Source organism: Ambystoma mexicanum, chromosome 1q, assembly GCF_040938575.1.
Source record: "Ambystoma mexicanum isolate Mex_15411 chromosome 1q, UKY_AmexF1_1, whole genome shotgun sequence".
Classification (NCBI taxonomy): domain Eukaryota; kingdom Metazoa; phylum Chordata; class Amphibia; order Caudata; family Ambystomatidae; genus Ambystoma; species Ambystoma mexicanum.
This window is the reverse complement of record NC_090922.1, coordinates 117,325,488-117,349,522: the sequence shown is the minus strand read 5'-3', so window position 1 is coordinate 117,349,522 and position 24,035 is coordinate 117,325,488.

Genomic DNA, 24,035 nt, shown 5'->3' with positions numbered 1-24,035 from the left:
TGTCCGTCTTGAGCACCTTCGGCACTCCATGGGCCGAGAAGATGTGGTCCAGGGCGGGGATGACATGGTGAGTTGCCATCGAGGATATTAGCTGAACGTCGGGATACCGGGAGTATTCATCCATCACGGCTGAGACGTATCTCCCTCCCTCGATGGGTCAGAAGAAATCAGCTGCGACCGCGTCCCATATGCCCTGTGGAAGCTCGGACATGACCAGTTGTTCTGGGTGACGATTTGGGGTGATGAGACAGCACGTGGGACACACTTTCAGTGACACCTCTACCATGGTGTCCATGTGGGTGTCAAGATACACAACAAAAAGGGAAGAGAGGTCGACACTCTCCCCCGAACCACAGAAGCCGAATGAATTTGATCCTCCCACCGCGGTTGGCACATGTACCTGGTAGAGTGTACAGGACACCACGTGGCAGCCAGTGGGGGGAAGAGGGTTGGGAAGAGGTTGTGGACAGGTTGGGGAATTTTAGAGATAGAGGGTGAAGGGGAAACCTAGTGTGGATAGGACTGGGGACGTAACAGGGAAAGAACCCTACACTGCCTAATACCTTGTAATCTCCTAAATAGGTCTTGCCTGTGACTCTGCCATACACTCTGTGCACACCTTGATACTTCTGTAGCACACCTTGATACATGTACCATAGTCACACTTTGACATGAACATTACATAAAGCAAGCAATATGGAACATACAATTGGGAAAGATCCCATTATGAACGACATGACACATGGCCCTCTTGGGCTAGCATGAAGCAACACTGAAGAACAGTTAACATGAAAGAACATATACACAGGGAGACATCAGTCTTCTGTTCATTCCCCCTGCAGGTCACAGTTTTCCTATAAAGCAACCTCTTCCTGTCATCACTTAACCACCAAATGCATTATGAGAGGGGCCTTATGCCTAAATGCCCTCAGAAGTGAATTTCATACATTGAATATCACAGAATTTTGTCCATTCGTAATACTAGATTATGCCAGTGAACTCCTGAACCCAAGCAGAGAAACGCAGAATGTAATGCAGCCTTCTCCGCACACAGACACGCCCACAGACAATACCAAATGTTCGTGAGCGTGAAAGAAATGCTGTGAAAAGTTAAACATTTCCATGCCTTGTAAAAGTATCCATTTGCACTTATCTTAAGTCCGGGAGGCTCGGAAACCCTCCCGGACGCTGTATGAGGAAGCACGTAGCAGCTGCAGCCTTTTCCTCTTCGGATTCAAAATTCACTTCTGCCCGCCGCCGCCTCCGCTGATTTCACGAGTTCCTCAGGCTCCGTCGACCCACCGACATGAAGCTCTGCGCAAATCCAAAATAAGCCACACCTGCCGTGCGCTGTGTGGCCTTAATAAACCGTTGCTCATCAGAATCAGCTGGCCACACGCACGCACAGCTGATGACTACTCAATCCTCCCAGGTCCTGCTGGGAAATGTAGTTTTTTCATAATTCCCTATCTATTCATTTTCTGGCGCTGCCTGCGTCCCTGCCAACCCTTAATCCTGACATTACCTCCTCTCTCAGGGCCCTTCCCAGGACCTGGTTTACCTGGGTGTCGCAGATGAAATTGTTTAATCAACCTTGGGGCATGTATCGCTTCCACTGGTTCCCATGAACAATCCTCAGGACCATAGCCTTTCCACTGAATCAGATACCATAGTTGTTTATTCCTTCTCTTGATGTCCAAAATGTTATTAACTTCAACTCCGTATGCCCATCCTTTATGATCGCCGGAGGTCTCTTAGTAGTCATCCCCGGAGCTGCGGGTTTAAGTAAAGACACATGGAACACCGGGTGGATAGGTAAAGTCTTAGGCAAACGCAATTTCATAGCAGTTGCAGACACACATTTAATGATCTCGTAAGGCCCAATGAAACGAGGTAAACATTTCTGTGATCCAATCAAAGCTAAATTTCGTGTTGATAACTGCACTCTATCCCCCACTTCAAATTTAGGACCTTCTTGTCTATGCTTATCAGCATGAGTCTTATATTGTCTTTTGGCTCTTTCCAAATTTGCCCATGCCTTTTGCATGACCTTCAGAAGCAACTTTTTGCGCTCTTATAACACTGGCATGTGTACCACTTCTGGCAAATGTTCTGGTATCATATTCTGCACTGAACCATATAAGCATTCATTGGGTGCCATTCCTAGGGAAGTGTGGTACGTATTATTGTAAGTGAACTCTGCCAACAATAAGGCCTGTACCCAAGATTCTCTGCCATCTCCCAAATACCCTCGTAAATATTGCTCCAATGTCTGGTTCACTCGCTCTGTCTGACCATCAGTTTGAGGGTGATAGCTCGTGGAAAGCGCACACTTGATTCCCAGCATCTGACAAAAGGCACGACAAAATCTGGAGGTAAATTGCGAGCCCCTATCTGAGACAATGCTCTTTTGTAACCCATACAATCGTACCTCATGTTGCAGAAAAACCTCGGCCAGCTTCCCTGCTGCCGGTATTCCTGTACATGGAACAAAGTGGGCTTGTTTAGACAAGAAGTCCACCACTACCAAAATGGTGTCAAATTCATTATCAGAAGGTAAGTCTGTAATAAAATCCATAGAAATGTAAGTCCATGGTTTTACAGGGGTTGGTAACGTTTGTAACAACCCTCTTTTCTTCACGTGTTCCACCTTGTTACGTGCACAATTCTCATACAACCTCAGATAAACCTCCATATCTTGTTTTAATGTAGGCCACCAAAAGTATTTTTCTAACATATCTTGCATTTTTCTCAACCCTGCATGTCCCACTAATGGAGACTTATGGCACCAGTATAATGCTTTGTCCTGTAATTCCTGTAATACGCACAGTACGTGATGGGTTTCCCTATCATATGGTTAGATTTTACTTACCCACTAATGGCTGGGCTGTTTTAAAACACTGTAGATTCTTGTGATCAGTTACCACCACCACCTGATGCCTTGCCCCCAGTAAATAATGTCTCCACTCCAAGAATGCTAACCGAATCGCCAACAATTCTTTATCAGTGATGGAGTAATTTTGTTCACATCCCGACAACTTCTTAGAAATAAATGCCACTGTGTGCAATATGCCCTTCTCATCCTTCTGGGATAAAATAGCTCCTACTGCAACATTACTAGCATCCGTTTCCACTGAAACGCTCTCTCTGTATTGGGATGTCTTAACACAGGGGCAGTGGTAAAGGCTATCTTCAATTGCTGGAAAGCTTTCTCTGCCTCCACATTCCACGTAAACTGTACGGCCTTTTTCAATAATTGTGTAATAGGAGTGACAATATTGGAGAAGTTGATAATAAAGCGCCTATAAAAATTGCCAAACCCTAAGAACAATTGTATGTCTTTTATGCAATGTGGGGAAGGCCAGTCCATCACAGCCTGAACCTTTTTTGGATCCATTACAATCCCTGTGTTAGTCAGGATAAACCCCAAAAACTCCATTTGTCTAACGTGAAATGCACACTTTTCAACTTTCACACACAATTGATATTCCTGTAACCTCTTTAACACTGCCCTTACATGTCTTGCATGTTGCTCTGGGGAATCCGAATAAATCAATGTAAACAATGACAAAAACACCAATAAACTCATGCAATACCTCTTGCATAAAAAACTGAAAAGCTGCAGGAGCATTACATAAACCAAATGGCATGACAAGATACTCAAATAATCCAAACTTAGTTCTGAATGCTGTCTTCCATTCATCACCCTCTTTTACTCGTATCAGATGGTAGGATCCCCTTAAATCCAACTTAGTATAGATTTTTGCATTCTTTACTTGATCTAACAGGACAGAAATTAAAGGCAAAGGAAATCTGTTCTTGATGGTTGCTTTGTTTAACGCCTGATAATCAATGCAGGTGCGTAAAGTCCCTTCTTTCTTAGGAACAATGAATAACGGTGAAGACACAGGAGAAGTAGAGTGTCTAATAAATCCCTTAGACAACATCTCATCTAGATACTCTCGTAGATGCTCATTTTCCTTTTCAGTGAGGGCGTAAATTCTACTGCAACGTAATTTTGCTCCTTCCTCTAATTCGATAACACAATCATAAATCCTATGAGGGGGTAACTGCTCCACTACTCTTTTGTGAAACACTTTCTCAAACTCCATGTTCCATTCTCAATTAACAATGCTGTGGGACCCACTTCTGGTAGTATGTGCTCCTGACACCTTTGCTCATCAAACCCCACTGTCTGCTGTTCCCAATCAATCCGGGGATTATTTAATCTCAACCATGGCATTCCCAGAATCAACCCGAACTGTAGTGCAGCTAATAAATCAAAAGTAATTTCCTCTTGATGACCTCCTACACAGATCATTTCCAATTACTCAGTCTGCTTCCATTTGGGTCCTGATATTAGTGGAGAAGCATCTACTGACTGGACTCCTTTTGCCAGTTGCTTGTCCACTAACGGTAAACCTAACTGCGTAGCCAATGAAATATCCACAAAATTACCTGCAGCCCCGAATCCACCATCGCCATGACCTCCTGTTTTGTCAAAGCAAAACATAGCGTCACCAAAATGAGTAAGTGGGAAGTTTTACCCCCCACCGTATTTGCAATCCATTTGGGGAATCTCACCTCAAATGGGCCTGACACCTGTGTTCCCCCTAAGGGCGGCCCAACTCTTTTCCCGCCTCCTTTGTACTCTTCTCGCCACTCTTCTGAGGAGTATTGGGACATGTACGTATAAAATGCCCTGCCTGCCTGCAATACAAACACAACTTATTAACCTTACATTGTTCTCTCTCTGACACTGCCAATGGTCCTCTTACCCTCCCAATTTGCATTGGTTCCACTTCACTTGTCCTTCCTCCTCTACTCCTGTCTAACCGCACAAAAGGTGCTGCTTTCGGCCTCTTTGTATCACCTTTTCTTTCATTCATGCGATGATCCAACCTCAAGGCTAAATCTATCATCGCAGTACATGTTCTGGGTTGGGGTTCCATTTGCGCAATTGCATCTTTAAGTTCCTCCCGCAGACCCTGATAGAATAACACTGTTTGGTTGGCCACCGGCCATTCAGTCTCTATTATTAGTCTGTTAAATTGGGTTACATATGTTACCAAATCCCGTGTTCCCTGTTTCAGTCCCAACAACTCCTTATCCTGTGCTAAGGACACCTCTCGTCGGTCAAATAGCCTGCCAAATTCCGCTAAAAACCCATCCCAGTTATACAACAGAGGATCATCTTTCTGTACCAATGGCATCGCCCATGCTGCTGCGTCTCCTGTCAAATAGGAAATTACAAACGCTGTCCTAGCTTGGATTGTCTCAAACACAGCAGGTTTGCACAAAATATGTAATATGCATTGGGTAATGAACATCATGAACTTTTGGGGATCCCCAGCAAAGCGTTCTGGCGCGGCCAATGGTACACTACTAGGAGGATGGACAATTACCGTAGGATTCTGACTTGAAGAGGCTCCCATGGTGCTAGACCCTCTGACGGAGTCCTCTGAGTGACCAAACTTTGTACTTGTGCTTTTAAATTGTCAGATTCTTGTCTAGCATGAGCTAATTCTACCTGAATGTCTTGCAGCGACTTTAGCACATCGGCCAAAGGCGGAGGAGTCGCTTCCATTTGGCTTGGGTGGTTGTAAGTATCCCAATATGGGGGTGGATTATGATGTCAAGATACACAACAAAAATGTAGTTTTTGCATAATTCCCCATCTATTCAGTTTCTGGTGCCGCCTGCGTCCCTGCCAACCCTTAATCCTGACAGCGGGGAAACCACACTTTCTGGCAGAGCATGCGCATGGGGAATACCATGCATCGATTGTTCTCATGGGCCAGCTCAATGACTAGCTCTCCTGGCTGCTGGTATTACTAGTTTGCAATATTTCAGCAGCAGATGATCCTCAGATAATGCTAGCTCATCTTTCACCTCTATCAGGCGCTCCACGTCCTCTCTTACCTCGTCCCCTGTGGCTTTCCCTCTTTCCTTTGCCCTTCGCCACAGTCCAGACTCGAGTCCCTCACATATGCTGCGACATGCTATGTCACTTTCAGTCTCTCTCGCTAGTATCTCAGTGTTTACTCCCTGCGGGGTGGTCTGGTGAATGAGATACCTGATCTGTCGGCCACTGAGGGTTCCGGGTAGCACCTCTCCCGTGGTCTCCTGGACACAAAATCTGCAGGGTTTTCTACTTTTCCTGGCCTGTGTATGATTTCGAATGCATAGTCTTGTTGTCTCAGGCCCCACCGGGCGATTCGAGGTGGCATCTTGGCCTGGGGGTTTCCATACAGGAATAGCAGGGCCTGGTGGTCCGTGATGACTCGGAATGGCTTCTCGTACAGGAATAAATGAAAGTGCTTGCATGCCCACACAACGGTGAGACCTTCTTTCTATGCTTGAGAGCATGCCTGCTCAGTGGTGGACAGACTCCTGCTGGCATAGGCCACGATGTGTTTATGAGAGGAATCCTTCGGGTCTACTTGTGCTCCCAGACCCACAGGGCTAGCATCCACTGTTAGTTTGGTCTTCCTATTGGGGTCGTAGTACGCAATGTTTTCTGCTTTCGCGACCCTTTCTCTTATGATTTCAAACTAATTCTGGTAGTCACCGGTCCATTTGAAGGTCACGTCTCGGTGTGTTAGGCGTCTCAGTGGCTCGCTGACGGACACAAAGTCCTGGATGTTTCGATTGCAATAGCTGGCTAGGCCCAAGAAGGACCGAAGTTCCGACACGTTGGCAGGGGCTAAGGCTTCATTTAGCGCTGCTCCCTTCTTGGGGTCTGGAGTCATTCCTGATTCCGAGAATACATGTCCAAAAAACTTTAGTGTTCTTTTGCGAAATTCACACTTGTCCCGGTTCAAGGTGAGGTTGCCATGGTTCAGGGCCTTGCAGACTTTCATCAGGGTTTCATCATGCTTGTTTACATCAGTGCCAAATACAAGTATGTCATCACTGTAGTTGAGACAGTTCGGGATGTGTTTGATGACGTTATGTACCTCAGCCTGGAATATTTCTGCAGCCGAGGACACCCCAAAGCTCAGTCTTTTGTACCTAAATAGGTCAATGTGGGTGACAAATGTTGTGATGTTCCTAATTTCAGGGCTCGGTACCAACTGGTGATATCCTTTCTGTAGGTCAAGTTTGGAGAAGACCTTCACTCCATTTAGTAAGTGGATCATATCCGTGATGCGGGGCGCTGGGTGTCTCTCCCGTCTGATGGCTTGATTTGGGTGCTGCATGTCCACACACCGTTTTATGGCCTCTGACCCCTTTTTGGGAACCGGGACTATTGGGGACACCCAAGTGGTGGGGCCCGTGGCATGTTCGATGATGTCCTGTTCCAGAAGTTTGTGGAGCTCATCCTCAACTTTCTTCTGGATGTTGACTGGAATTCCACGTTATGGTTGGGCCACTGGGCGTATGGAGTCGTCCACATGGAGCTTGACTTGTCTGTTTTTTAGTTTGCCGATTCCTTTGAATATCCAAGGATATAGGTTGTTGACCATTTCGACCGGGTCACTGTATTTATGGACCATTATTTTATATAAAATGTGTATCAGCCCCATTTCGGCGGCCGCCTTGAAGCTTAGTACACAGCCGCTGTCTGTCTCTGTGGCAAGAACATGCATCGATATTTTCATTTTGTGTCCTTTGTAGCGACAGAGACCACTGAATTGTCCCAGACACTTTAGGGGTGTCTTGGCCCCATAGGCGCATATGTCGACGGTTGCTGGATGTAGCTTGGGCTTCTGAGGTAAGTTGGCATATACGTTTTCACTTACCAGGTTCACCGTGGCCCCCGTGTCTATGAGAAACTCTGTTGGTCTCTCATTCAGTTTGATGATGAGCTTTGGGCTGTGGGCCGTTGCAGTTGGGTTCTCTAGGGCATACACGTAGGCCCTTTCCCTCTGGTCACTCCCTGACGAGCTGGGGTCAGAGTCAGTGGGGGATTGTTCCACGAGATATCGCACATGGTGTCTCGATCTGGGCTCCGGTCTTGCGCGCATGAGAAATCTTCTTCTTTCTTTTCTTTCTCGCTTCTGCCGGTCCTCCCCTGAGTCCCTGTCTCGGGGGTCTGGATTAGGCTGGGTAGGGATGCTCTGGGTACTTGGGGCTGGGATGGTGTTTGATGGTCCCATGCTCTGTGCTTTGGATTGGGACGGATTGTCTCTGGGCCGGTCTCTTCCCAGGTCCCTGAACAGTCTGCATACTGCTTTGAAGTGCCCTTCTTCGCCACAGGAGGCACAGCGTTGTCCTACCACAGGGCATGTTCCATTGTGTGGGTATTCAAACCCGCATTTGTAGTAGAAGAGCTATTCGGCTTTTCTTTCTAGTTCAAGTCTATGCACATTTTCTCCTGGATTTGTGTTTCCAAAGCTCTCTACCTGGGAGTCAATGGCCCTCTCGACTCTTGCTAGTGCTAGTATCTCTTCCAGCGTGCGAGACTTTTGAAGTAGTTTCCTACGGAATGCCTGTGATTCGCATCCCGATATGATTTGTGATCTCAGCGCCTCAGTGTTCGAGTAGTTGGCGAAGTGTTTTAGCTTGGTGCGCAGTCGAATTACATAGCGGTCCATTGCTGTGGAACAAGTGTCTTTCATAATCCACGTTGGTGTGTGGAGCGAAGTATGCGGCCAGCCCATCTTTAAGGTCTTGGATCGAGTCTACGGAGTCTGGGGGTATTTCATCGACGATATCAAGTGTGGCAGCCCCCACTGCCAGTTTTAGTAGGCAGATTTCCCTGGCTTCGGCGATTGGCCACGTGGCTCCCTTGTACAGATCAAAGTCTCTGTTCCACGTGGTCCACCTGGGACCCATGTTGCTGGTGTCGGTCACATCTAATGCACCTGGCATCTGGGCAGCCAAAGTGTCTGGCAGGTGATAAGGCACGGGGTCTGGTGCTTGTATGGCCGGAGCTGGGGGCCCATTTCCCTGAGCTTGTGCCTCTTGTCCGTCATCCTGGTCAGACATTTGCACAATTTGAGGGAATCACTTTCTGCTTTCAGGCTTCTCGTGGATGCTTGCCACTCACTCACTCTCCCTGATGGCCACCGCTATGGCACGAGCACCATCAGTTGTGGCTGACCTTGGGTGGAAGTCCTCTGCTCCCCTCTCCCTCCTTCACAGGCCCTAGTTCTGCCTGCTGTGGGGGTTAGATGGCCACCAGGAGTGGCACGAGCACCATCAGTAGGGTCAGTATGCCTTTGGGGAATGTCTGCAGCACTTACTGTGCTCTGGGGCTCCTCGTTCGTGAGCGTAGACACGTGCCCTCTGGGAGCCTCCTCCCTCTGTGCAGCGCACGTGCTGTGTAATTTGCTTCGTCACCACCGCGGGCCGGGTGCTGTAGCAGCCTTGGTGTCTCCAACATTTGTGGCAAGGGAGCCTCTCCGCTCTGTGCTTCCTTTTATGCTCACGGTGGCCCCTCCCTTCTTCTGCAATCACCGCCGCAGCACAGGTTGCTTTCGATGTGGGCCGAAAGCTGAGCAGGCCCGCGTCCTCGGGCGCTCCGCTCCTGCACTCGTGTTCCGTGCGCCTGGATTCGCGGGCCGTGAGACTCTCTCATGAGAGCAGCCGCGCTTCCCGAGCCGCCCTCCTCGTCGCCATTGTTATGGTTGAGGTTGGCTCTGGGAAGCGCGTGCCGCAGCACATTAAACATGGACACGGAGGTCTGCATAAACACGTCTTCTTTATTTCAACTTCCAAATGACTGCCTCTTTCCCCGCCCTATCCCGGATCACTTCCCCTCCCTACGTCAGTTCCCCTTCCAACTCCTGCCTCCCGTTCCCAAGGCGACATCAACATGACAGTCCCTCTTACCCCCCCATTTTCTTTAATTTGTATTTATTCCAAAACACCCACACCCCATATATATAATTCACTAACCCCCACCCCTAAAACATTCGATGGGTTTACAAAAAAAAAATTGCGGCATAAAACCCTGCGAAAAAACATTCTGCGATGAAAGGACGTTCTACCCTTTAATATACATGTTCCAATCTCCAAGCAAGCTTTTGACAGTAAGCAAAGTAAATCAATGCCACTGGCAGCTCAGCACTGAACAAACCAAATCGGAAGTTAATTTAAACCTAGCAACGAGGGTGAAAGATCATCAACTCCCGCCAGTGAGCCTGCAACTCGTGCGCATCCCAGCCCGGAAGACGTGAGTGACCGCTGCAAGGTGCGAAGAAACGCGTGGTAGACTCACTGAAGGAATATCACGGAAATAAATATGCATTCTCAACAATGCAGTGTCACTCTGGAGAGTTCCCCAACAAATTACCGTTTAGCTAATACAAAAAAAAAAGAAAATGGCAATACTACTGGTGGCGATCAGCAAAACAGAGACCGGGTTCTGTGGAAGGAATTGGAGATTGGGTCAATCTGGCCCAATGAGAGATGATCTATAGAATTATGGCACATTTAGTCATTTCGTTAAATAATACTTTCCAGATCTTGCTCCCGTGTGAAAATAAAGAAAGGAGCACCCTACGAGGCCTCTGTGCCTGTCATAAAATGATCTGGGTCTACTTGAAGATACTCTGGTAATAGCCATCCAGCCTCCAAACTGAGCATGCTGCATGTTTGAGCCTTAAGTTACAAAGTGTAAGGCACGGTGTTTTCTCAGTTTTTTTTTTGTTTGCTTCCCCACCTGACCAATGCCTGTGCTGGTCGGTTGCCTCTAAAGTGATCCTATATCGAAAAACACAGATATGTGCCTATATTTAAAACAATCGATGACAGCTGAGTATGAAACCCTGCTTAATCCAACAACAACCACTATTATATCTACTCCCTCTCTCATTTCAGTTTTCTGGGCGTTCACGTTAAGACATTTCCCTACCTAGAATCATCCCCAGACATTCTGCTGCCAGAAAGTACCAACAACATTGTCTCATCTACATTACATGCCTGGTCTAAACTTTAACTGGCTATCCCCAGCAGCCAACTTCCTAATTCACTACTTCCTGCTCATGGAACAGACTTCAGATATTTGCTGTGATTGTGCTAGGTTCATCTTACTTTGCACTGTCTCATGATGTGTGTGTCATGCCTTTGTTTTTGAAAATGTGTCCTTTTATGACATTTCCTTTCTGGCTTTGTCGTCCTGCTGCGTGGCTGACCCTGCTTCCACCCCGTGCCTTTCTGACATCCGCGCCCATTGGAACAGTCTCTAGGGTTCCTTAAAGACAAGTGTGCTTCTGCCAGTGAATATTGCAGGTTATCACGTTGGCCGTTGCTCGTCAATGTTTGCAGCTGTTGTTGTTCGTCAATGTTTATTCTGCAGTCCATGGATACCCGAACCACTCGATGGGGAATGCAGGATTGGATGGTAATTAAAGCTTATACTTTTTCCTTCTAAAATAAAATGGCCAACTTGGTTTCCAAGGGCAACCATGAGTGCGTGTATTGTGTGAGGTCTGTCTGAAATTGCTCACCTGTGATGAGTTGCTCAGTGAAGACTGCGGCCTGACCTTGGCTTATCGCTGTGTGTTTCGAGGCTTGGTATGTTCTTAGCTGCTGACACCCAACATGCTGAGGCTGGCCTGGCCGCCTGCAGGGGAGGAGGAACCAGAGCAGGTGTGGTTGGAAACAATGACCCAGCTAAAGATGTTAATAAATGCAGGCTGTTGCCCCAGGCAATTTGAAAAAAGCTCAGCACATGCTGGATGCTGAGCCACAGTCAGGAGTGAGATTCCCTGGCATAGAGCCACCGATTACAGCGTGTTACCTGCTGTGCTCGTGCCATATCCGTGGTGTTAAGGGCGGGCTACTTCCTTCTTGTGCTACTGTATCCGGGTCTCGGTGTGCAAGCATCCTATGTTAGAAGTCATGTTATTGTATCTTGTCTTCAGTTGCATTATGTTAGGCCACAGCCAGTAAGATTAACTCATTATGATATTGATGTTTTATATAGCACGGACCAGTGCTTTAAGTGGGCCAGGGCCAGTTGGGGCAGGGACCCAACAGTCTCCAAAGAGTGGAACTGACCAGGGGCCCTTCGGGGCCACCATGGCAGGACTCATTATCCTACCACGGCGCAGCCACAATGGGAGATGCGCCCCGCCATTTACAAGTCAGGCAAGCTCACAGAAGTGCCAACCAGCCACTGCGTCGCTCAAGCAATGCTGTGGCTGGCTGGCACTTTTGTCAGTCACTGTAATTTCTTTTTGAGACCTCTCGTGTGAGGGGCCACAAGAGGAAGGTACTGTCCTTTGTTTCTCTCCCCAGGTCACCGAGGTGTCATTGACCCTCTGTGAACCTGGGGAATTCGTGCCATATTTCTAAGTTTATAAAAGGTGGCTTGAACAGTACACAATTCAAGTAATCTTTTATCAAGCTTTGCCAACGGACACAACCGCCTCAGGCTTTGTCCGTCGTCAAAGCTTTATAAAAGATGGTATGAATTGTATACTGTTCAAGCCATCTTTTATAAATGTAGAAATATTTCTATGGTTAAAAAAGATGGCTTGAAGTAAGGTCTGCGTACCTTACTATGGTTTGTGTACTTTTCAAACCATCTTGAAGTACACAAAACATAGTAAGGCACGCAAATAAATATATTAATGTAAGTACTTATATATTATGTGCATACCTTAATATGGTTTGTGCACTTTACAAGCCATCTTTTACAAAAAAAAAATGATGTTTATAAAAGATGGCTTGCAAAGTACACAAGCCATATTAAGGTAGACATACAAATATATAAATGCTTACATATAATTAAATATTTGTTTGCGTGCCTTACTATGGTTTGTGTAGTTTTCAGGCCACGGCCATCATGCAAGCCATGCCCCCAAATGAGGCCCCCCCCCCTCAATTTTGTACCCCACTTAAAGCCCTGGCACGGGCTATACCGGATATTGCAGTTTCAGATAATTTGGTAACACCTGTTGCTAATTACCATCATTGCCCACATTTGTGGTGTTTAATTTACAACTTTGCAAAGGAGCAGGCACGAGTAGGCCTATGGCATATTCAACCTTTCTCCGAAATGTTGCTCCACCTCATCGAAGAGACAAACAGCAGGGTTTTAAGTGAGCAAGGGATAGCCAGGGCTCAGACTTGGCCATCTCCAAATATTCCAGTTGAGCCAGGGCTCTGCTTGGGCTCTCTGCACTGACCTCCCTTACCAAATTTCTTTGAACTTATCAGTGGCAATACTGGTCTTTGCCAGTAGAGGTCCCCTCCAGTAATGTTTAGAATCACAACATCAGTTAAAGACATTTCAAGTGAGGAACATTTCAAACAGGAAAGGGAAATTATAAGAGAATACATTGTTTGATTTGTGCCACACATTTAATCAAAGTATTAGCATTAGAATGCCTTCAATTAGTATGCATGAATACAGGATTTCTTTCAGAAGAACTGTGGGATTGCATGGTGCCCTGACCCATTTTGATTTGATGTTCTGTTTCATATTTGAATATATTTATTTTGCTCAAAATTTCTACACACATTGAATATATTTAAATACATCTTTTAAACCAGATTGAGTGCCCTTGCTTTGCACATAAGTAAACTTGATTGACTCTGTTAGGCCACTCCTTTATTTACACAGGCCAGTCTTCTTTTAAAGCTTTATTAGCTACTTGGGATTTGAGGCTGCAGGAGTCCCGTTTTAGGCCCGCCCCCAAATATTGCATCATGATGCATTAGAGCCCCCCTCGATTTCTTATCCCACTTAAAGCAATGGCAAACAGTATTCGTAGAGCTTCCCCTTCCCATTAACGCTGCCTCCTTCCCTCGAATGCCTTTTCTTCCCCTCCATCTCACAAAACCTCCTCTATTATCTTCCCTTTCAGCCCAGTCAAATGGCCTCAGGGCGATGCAGGTGCTATTCCAACAACCAAAATAACACGAGACAGCTCAGTGGGTTGATGTTCGCTGCAGAGAACTGTTAGGGCAAACTGATGGTTGCAGGATCGTATCCATTCCTACCCGAGTTGAGCCTATCCTTTACATTACAATGAGGGCCCATGTGTTGGCCCATTGTATCATCTGTCATTAAAGGGCTTGGAAGCAGGGTGGGCGCCGGGGGTGTTGGTGTATGAAAAGAGATGTGGTTACTGTTGTCTCGTGTTTAGCTGTGTTCTGCAGACATGCACTGTTTTGTATTGTGTCATGATATATTGTGCTACATTTGAATGTCATTTTGTGCAGTGTGTTTGTGTGTTACATGACGTTTGTTTACATTATGTTATGCTTGGCCTTACTTAATATCTCCGTGCTAAATAAAAGATGTGCTATGACAGCACCAACACATTGTTCAGGGCGGATCATGCTACCCGCTGGAAAAAGTCCTTGATGCATTTATCTTTGGGGGCTAGCATGTAACCGCTGGCACTTGTGTGAAGTACCCTGTTAATAACTTTGAAACCGATGTACTGACATGGACAAGAGAAAGTTTTTGGAATCTGCAAAAGCGCAAAACATTTACGGGGACATTTGCAAAAGGATGCAGGAGCAAAACACCACTCATAGTACGCGTCTCATTTTGTGCCCAATCCACAGAGGATAATTGTGGGCATATCTGCACTCCTGATATAGCTCCCCGTTCCATGAGGCGTGGCTTTGCCAGACTATGCACTTACCCTAATTGTGCCCTTTGTGTATCTGCACTCCTGATGTAGCCTCCCATACTATGAGGCGTGGCTTTGCCAGACTATGCACCTACCCTGATTATGCTCTTTGTCTGTCTGCACTCCTGATGTAGCCCCGGTACCATGAGACGTGGCTTTGCCAGACTATGGACCTACCCTGATTGAGTCCTTTGTGTATCTGCACTCCTGATGTAGCCCCCCATACCATGAAGCATGACTTTGCCAGACTATGCACCTACCCTGATGGTGTCCTCTGAGTACCTGCACTCCTGATGTAGCCCCCGTACAATGAGGTGTGGCTTTTCAGGACTATGTACTTATCCTGATTGTGCCCTTTGTATATCAGCACACCTGATGTAGCCCCCCATACCATGAGGTGTTGCTTTGCCAGACTTTGCACCTACCCTGATTTTATCCTTTGTGTATCTGCATTCCTGATGTAGCCCCATACCATGAGGTGTGGCTTTTTCTAGACTGTATACCTACCCTGATTGTGTCCTTTGTGTATCTGCATTACTGATGTAGCCCTGTTCCATGAGGCGTGGCTTTGCCAGACTATGCACCTACCCTGATTGCGTCCTTTGTGTATCTGCACTTCTGATGTAGCCCCCATACCATGAAGCGTGGCTTTGCCAGACTATGGACCTACCCTGATGGTGTCCTCTGAGTACCTGCACTCCTGATGTAGCCCCTGTAAAATGAGGTGTGGCTTTGCAGGACTATGTACTTACCCGGATTGTGCCCTTTGCATATCTGCACTCCTGATGTAGCCTCCCGTACCATGAGGCATGGCTTTGCCAGACTATGCACCTACCCTGATTGCTTCTTTTGTGTATCTGCACTCCTGATGTAGCCCCCATAACATGAGGCGTGGCTTTGCCAGACTATGCACCTACCCTGATTGCATATTTTGTGTATTTGCACTCCTGATGTAGCCCCTGTACTATGAGGTGTGGCTTTGCCAGACTATGCACCTACCCTGGTTATCTCAAACATAACTGATTTAGTAGCATTTAGAAGTGTGCCTAATAGCATAATTGTGGTTTAGCAGCATTTAGAAGTTGTGCCTAATAGCATAACTGTGGTCTAATTGCATCTAGAAAGTGTCCCTAATATCATAACTGTGGTTTAGCTGATTTTAGAAAGTGTTCCTAATAGCATAATTGCAGTTTAGTCGCATTTGAAATTGCGCCCAATAACATAACTGTGCTTCAGCTGATTATAGAAAGTCTGCCCAACTAGCCACCCTATACCAAAGCTGACTTTAGAATGTATGCCTAATAGCATAACTGTGGTCTAGTTGCATTTAGAAAGTGTGCCTAACTGCGGTACAGTTAAACAGTTATCTAGAAATTCTATATAATACCAACCTGTGCTACTGCCAAACTAGAAAGTATACTTTCTACGATACAGTTAAACTCTGAAAGAGTGAATAATATCCTCCTGTGGTTCAATTGAACTTAGAGACCGTCCCTAACTGTGCTATAGATAAACTTAAAGAGTTTGGATAATATCTTCCGGTGGCTCAGTTGAACCTAGAAACTGTCCATAATCTGTGGTATAGGCAAACTTAGAAAGAGTGAATAATATCTTGCTGTGGTTTATGTCGAACCTAGAAATTATCCCTAACTGTAGTACAGGTAAACATTGAACGTATGAACAATTAACATCCAATGGTATGGTTGAAGTTGGAATGTGTGAACAAAATCATCCTATGCCAACTATAACACAGTTCAAACTTAACCACGCAATGAGTCCACCCAACCCATCAAGGTCCACTGAAAGAGACCCGCACGCCTCCCTTCCCTCTCGCCCTACCTCCCATCCCCACTTCCCCAAACCATCCCACCCTCCACCACATCCTATACCCATTCTCTATCCAACTCCCAAGCCAGAACAACCATCCCAGCCCAATCCAGCCCACCCTCCACCTAGCCCACATCCCATCCCCTATCCACACACCAAGCCAAAGGAGCCCGATGGCGAGCCAACCATCCTAAGACCCCTGTTCCTCCCATCCCATCCACCCACCCGCCCACTATCATACCCGCACCCCCGGTCCCCCAAACAACAGCCCGCCCAGCCTCCTAAGCACACCCCAGCCCCGCAACCACCCCCGCCCTTCCCCTCATCAACTCCCACCAACATCCTCCTCCGACCCCACTCTTTCCCCTCCCTAAAAACTGCACGCCTCTCCCGCAATCTCTCAATACTCCTTGCCACTCCTGTCTCGACTCACCACCTCAATCTCCCAATCTTGATGATCACCACCCTCCCCCCTGCCTCACCCGACCTGAAACCCCTTTCCCTTGAATTCTCATCAACCACAACTGAAACTCCTAACCCACCACACACCACCTTCAAGTCTCCCGACCCAAATCCAGCCAACCCGACACAACCCATCCTACCCCTCCCCCCCACCCACCTCCTCGACCGCCCGCCTACTCTTCCCATCGACCGCAAACCACCCCTCTCTCTCACCCCAGTTTCCAGTCTCTCCCCTCTCTCCCCCCCATCCACCGCCGCCTCCATCTCTCCGACTCACTGACCCTCCCCTCCCATCCTCCACCTCGGCTACTCCGACATCATCCTCCTTTACCGAAGTAAGATGCATCCTTTTTGATGCCCGATCTGTAGCAAAAAACCGACACAGCATCTTTGACCTCCTCGCCGCTGACAAACCAGACCTGGTCTTTATCTCAGAAACCTGGTTCTCTGACGACTTTCCCCTATTGCCAATGAAGCCTTCCCACCAGACTACTCCCTCATCCCAATGAACTGACCCTCTAGAGGAGGAGGAACAGCAATCGCCTACAAGTCACACATCTCCGCCTCAATCATCGACAACCAGCCAACGACCTCTTCATACGAATTGCTGCTCGTAAAACTATCCCTCCCCCCTTCGTTCTCCCACAGCTTCCTAATCATCTACAGATCCCCTGGCTACGACAGACAATTCTCAAACAACTTCTGCGACTCGATAGCCACCCTCCAATTAAACCATCCCACCCTCACCCTTATAGGAGATTTCAATATCCGGCTTGACATCCCCACCAACCCTATGACTCACTCTCTGGTTGATTGCCTAGACGCGATTAACCTCCATACTGACATAAACGGGCCAACTCACTATAAAGGACACACCCTTGATGACATCTTCAGCTCCCACTACCAGATACATCTAAACCCCGCCACCCCTATCATCTGGTCCGATCACGTCATTGTCTCTTTCACCATTCGCTCACCCACCCCGCTCCCCGTACCCAAACCAGAACCTCCAATTCTACGTAAATGCTGGAAGAAACTAAAAATCCTTCCTGACCTAGCTGACGCGCTCCTTCAGTCTCCCCCCTTACCTGCCCAACCAATGAACACCTAATGTCTGACGCCTTTGACTCATGGCTCAATACCTCATTAATCCCACTCACCCCCACCTGCAAACCATCAGCTCACCATGGCCCTTTTCCTAGATGGTTTACACCAGAACTGAAGACCGCAAAACAACTATATAAATCCCTCAAATACAAATGGCAGAAAGACAAAATGACCCTGAGCAGATCCACCTTGGCCCGGCACCATCGCCACTACAAAGCCGAAATCCGGAAAGCAAAAATAGCCCATTACAATTCCCGAATCCTGAACTGTGAAAACCCCAGCAAAGAACTCCACAAAATCCTCTCTGACTTCACCAAACCATCATGTACCACCACCAACTCAACCCCATCACAATCACTCTGTGACTCACTCTCTCTGCACTTCTACACCACTGCTCTCGAAAGAATACATTCTCTAACCAACAATCTGGCCCTCTTACACCCACCACACAATCCACCCACTTTACCTGCCATCCCACCGCCCGCAACCACTACCCACCCGACCTTCGACTCCTTCACTCCAATATCAACTGACAATTTTCTCAAACTCCTCTCTGCCTGTAAACCATCCGGCTCCCCGCTTCACCTCTGCCCAGCCACAACCCTCAAAGAAATTTTTGCTTCTACCTGCGCAGGAGAACACGCAAGAACCATCATAAACGACTCCCTCTCCTCAGGAATTTTTCCCGACGAGTTCAAAACTGCTCATGTCAAGCCTCTTCTAAAAAAAACATTCCCTCAACCCTCTCAAACCCAAAAACTACCGCCCATAAAAAACACCAGGTTCCTTGCTAAACTCATTGATCGAACAGCCTACTCCCAACTAAATGCCTTTGTTGAAGCCAACAATCTTCTAGACCCCGATCAGTCAGGTTTCAGACCCCGACATGGAACCAAAACCATGCTAACCTCAATCTGGGAAGACCTCAAAAACACTGCAGATTCTGCAGAATGCGCCGCATTAATCCTTCTTGACCTATCCGCCGCCTTTGACACAATCAACCACTCAATCCTCCTTGACCGCCTCCACTCCCTGGGTATCTGTGGAAACGCTCTCAAATGGATAGCATCCTTCCTCAACAATAGGAACCAAATAACCCTACTCTCCTACTATGCTTCCCCCGCCCAACCATTCAATACCGAAGTTCCATAAGTAGCATGCCTAACAGCCCTCCTGTTCAACCTCTATATGTCCACCCTCCCACGATTAATCCGCTCGCACAATATCCTGTGCTACAACTACGCCGATGACACCCAACTAATCCTAAAACTCCTTAATTCAAATCCCAACTGCCAGCCCGACCTTGCTGCCTGCCTCCTTGACATAGATCATTGGATGACCACAAACCACCTCCTGTTTAACCCCTTCAAAATGGAAATCATGGTGTGTGGCAACACCAAACTTCTTCCGTACCCCCTACCCTGGTCATCTGCCATGGGCAATTCCCCGACAACCTCAAACTCAGTAAAAAACATTGAATGCACTCTCGACTCTGACCTAACCCTCTCGCTGCAAGTCAACAACGTCTCTAAGTCCTGCCACTACCTCCTCAAAATTCTCCGGCGCTTTTTTCCATACCTCTCCTTTCCCAACAGACTCTCTGCGGTCCAATCAATTGTTATGTGAAGACTGGACTCTGCTAACCCCCTCTACCTCGCAGTCCAGGCGTACCATCTGACTAAACTACAAAGAGCACAAAATGCCGCAGCCAAACTGCTACTAGCACTTGGGCCAAGAGATCACATCTCCCCAGCTCTCAAAACTCTGCACTGGCTTCCGGTTGACTGAAGGGTGACATTCAAAACCATCTCTCACTGAGCAATGCATAAAACAGGACCTCAATATCTTCAGGACAAACTAAAACGCTACCATCCACCACGCACTCTAAGATCAAGCTTGGCACGCCTCCTAGTGATACCAAAAACCAACTCAGTCAGGTTAGGTGGATCATCATTCTCAACCCTGGCCCCCACTCTGTGGAACTCACTTCCACCCCACATCCGACTCAACAAAGACCTTATGTCTTTCCGCAAATTACTGAAAACTTGGGTCTTCCCCTAAAAGTCGACTCTAAAAAAAATCAATATAACAGCAACAATAAACAGTAGCCCACGATTACTGTATCAAAAATAACAATCCAGCATTGAGCCCCGACCTAGAAAAATGGAAAACTAAAACTGCTAACGTAAATTAAAACGGATAAACTGAATAGAACAATGAAGTGGATGAAAGGAACAAAGTGGATGAAAGGAACAAAGTAGATGCAGTGAATGAAATGAATGCAGTGAATGAAACTAATGAAATGGATGCAGCGGATGAAACCGATGAAGCGGATGAATCGGATGCAGTAGGTGTAATGGATGAAACTAATGCAGTGAATGAAACAGATGAAATGGATGCAGCGAATGAAACCGATGAAGCAGATAAATCGGATGCAGTAGGTGTAACGGATGAAGTGGACGGAAGGGATGATACGGATGGAACAGAAGCAGTGGACATAACAGATGAAGTGAACAGAACAGATGAAGTGGACAGAACGGATGACGTGGACGGAACGGATGAATTGGACGGAATGGATGACGTGGATGTATAGGTTGAAGTGGATGGATCGGTTGAAGTGGATGGATCGGATGAAGTGGACGGAATGGATGAAGTGGACCGATCGGTTGAAGTGGATGGAGCGCTTGAAGTGGATGGATCAGTTGAAGTGGATGGATCGGTTGAAGTGGATGGATCGGAGCGAATAAAGTGGATGGATCGGATGGAACGGATGGATCAGTTGAAGGATTGGAACAAATAAAGTGGATGGAATGGATGGAACGGATGGAACGAATGGAGCGAATAAAGTGGATGGAACGGATGGTGCAGACGAAATGATGGAGTGAAAAGAATAGATCGAGCAGATGAAGCAGAAGGAGTGGATGGAACAGATGGAACAGAGGAAACTAATGGAGTAGAACGAAAATTTGGAATGGATAGAACTGATAGAGCAGATGGAATGACCAGAGCCGACTGGAGTGGATGGTACAGATGGAGTAGATGGAATAAATGGAACAGGTGAAGTGTATAGAACAGACAGAGTGGATAGAACTGATAGACCAGGTGGAACTAATAGACCAGTTGGAACAAACCAAGTGGATGGAACCAATGGAGTGGGTGCAACTGATGGAGTGGGTGGAAACGATGGAGTGGGAGGAACGGATGGAGTGGGTGGAACGGATGGAGTGGATGGAATGGACAGAACGGATGGAGTGGAAGGAATGCGTGGAGGGAAAGGATGGTGTCGATGGAGTGGACAGAATGGATAGAGTGGATGGAACCGGTGGAGTGGATGGAACAAATGCAGTGGATGAAACAGATGGAACAAATGGAACGGATGGAGTAGATGGAACGGGTGGAGTGGATGTTACGGATAGAGTGGATGGAACGGATAGCATGGATGGAACGGTTTGAGTGCATGGAATGGTTCGAGTGGATGGATCGGATAAAGTGGATGGATCCGATGAAGTGGACGGAGCGGATGAAGTGGACGGAACGGTTGAAGTGGACGGATTGGTTTAAGTGGATGGATCAGTTGAAGTGGAGGGATCGGAGCAAATAAAGTGGATGGATCGAACGGAACGGATGGATCGGTTGAAGTGGATGGATCGGAGCAAATAAAGTGGATGGAATGGATGGAACGGTTGGAACGGATGGAAAGGATGGGGTGAATAAAGTGGATGGAACGGATGGTGCAGACGATGAAATGATGGAGTGAATAGAACAGATCGAGCAGATGAAGCAGAAGGAGTGGATGGAACAGATGGAACTGATGGAGTAGAACGAAAAGTTGGAATGCATAGAATGGATAGAGCAGATGGAATGACCAGAGCTGACTGCAGTGGATGGAACAGATGGAGTAGATGGAATAGATAGAACAGGTGAAGTGTATAGAACAGTCAGAGTGGATTGAACTGATAGACCAGATGGAACTAATAGACCGGTTGGAACAAACCAAGTGGATGGAACCGATGGAGTGCGTGGAACGGATGGAGTGGGTGGAACGGACGGAACGGATGGAGTGGAAGGAACGTATGGTGTGGAGGGAACGGATGGTGCCGATGGAGTGGATGGAATGGATAGAGTGGATGGAACGGGTGGAGTGGATGGAACGGATGGAGTGAATGGAATGGATGGAGTGAATGAAATGGATATGGCCGATGGTACGGATAGAGTGGATGGAACGGATAGAATGGATGGAACAGTTGGAGTGCATGGAACGGTTGGAGTGCATGGAATGGACGGAGTGCATGAAACGGATGGAGTGCATGGAACGGATGGAGTGGATGGAACGGATGGATTGGATGGAATGGATGGAACAGATGGAGTGGATGGAACGGATGGAACGGATGGAGTGGATGGAACGGAGGGAGTGCATGGAACGGATGGAGCGCATGGAACGGATGGAGCGCATGGAATGGATAGTGTGGAGGGAACGGACAGAGTGGATGGAACGGACGGAGTGGATGGAGCGGATGGAGTGGATGGAATGGGTGGAGTGGATGGAACGGATGAAGTGAGTAAAACACATGGAACAGATCGAATAAATAAAAAGGATGGAACAGATGGAACACACTAAACAGATGGGAAGGATGAAATGGATCAACAAATTGAATGGAGCAGTTTATGTAGATGAAGGATCGAATGATGGAATGAATGGAAAGACTAGTAAACTAAATGCTGAAACAGACAAAATGTATGAACAGACAAAGCTGAATGAACGGACAGAGTGGATAAAACAGATAGAATAGATGGTACAGATGAGCGCCCGATCTCAAGAGCCTTGCTGAAAACCACCATATCACACCATCACGCTTACTCTCTCCTATATACCACCACTCAACTAGAACACAGCGATACTATGACACATTTGGTTTAGCTGTTCTCATACTAACACCTGCCACATACTCCTCATCATCCTAACTAAACACAGCTAGCTGAGCACACACCGCTAGCCTAAGCGTCTCCTCAGGCCTAACACAGCCAGAAATCATTCTGGGTATCAATCCACCAAAATGAACACATACTCCTGACCTCCCAACCACCACACCTACCGCTAAGAAGCAGCTATCATACAAGTACCACACCAGCTGCACACATATCAGGTGCACCCACACACTTTTTGACTCTCTCTCTCTCTCTCTACTGACTTGAACTGTGGTTCCCGAGGGCGTTCAACCTACCAGCGTTTTGAGATCATACCAATGATACATAAGGCGGTATATAAATGCAAAGTAACATAACATAACATACCGTGATTGCATCCTTTGTGTATCTGCACTCTTGATGTAGCCCCCCGTACCATGATGTGTGGCTTTGCCAGACTATGCACCTACCCTAATTGTGCCCTTTGTGTATCTTCTGAGGAACTCATGGTGACAACAAGTAAGACAGACACAAGTGATCACAGTTCAAGGGTGTTTATTGAAAAAAGAAATGCTGTATGCAGGTGGGAAAAAAGCCTAATCTAAACCTAATTCTAAGATGGGGGCAAGCGCTGACCATCAAATGAAAAATAAGGCAGTCCAAGTGGTGTGTCAAATCAAAAGGGCCTAAGCTAAGAAACCTATTGCCAAACCTCACACTAATACAAAAAGGGGTGTGGGATACTTCTCAGGATGCGGTAGCCTGGGTCTCCCTTCCCCGCGTTGTGTACACGGGATCTTGCAGAGGGCCATGTTGTCGAAAGAGCTCAGTTCAAGCTCCTCTGCATCTAGGCAGAAGTAGTGTGTCAGTCTTCAGAAGGGGACTAAAGGGGAGGAACTGTGTTGGAGCGCTGATCCCCTACCCTTTGTTGAGCAGAACGTCTTTGAATGACCTTTCAGCACAGAACAAAACGTGAACTTAGCTTGGCTGCATGTTAGAGTTATTGAGTGACAAGTCATGCGTGAAGTTGCTGAAAATAGCCCTTGGGCACCATGCATGTTTGCAAATGGTGTCCTAACCTCCTGGCTTGCTGGAATCAACAATTCAAATATGTTAGTACAGAAGTTGAAGCGCCAAGAGACCCATTTGCATAAAGTGCATTTTATATCATGTGATGTATATGCTTACATA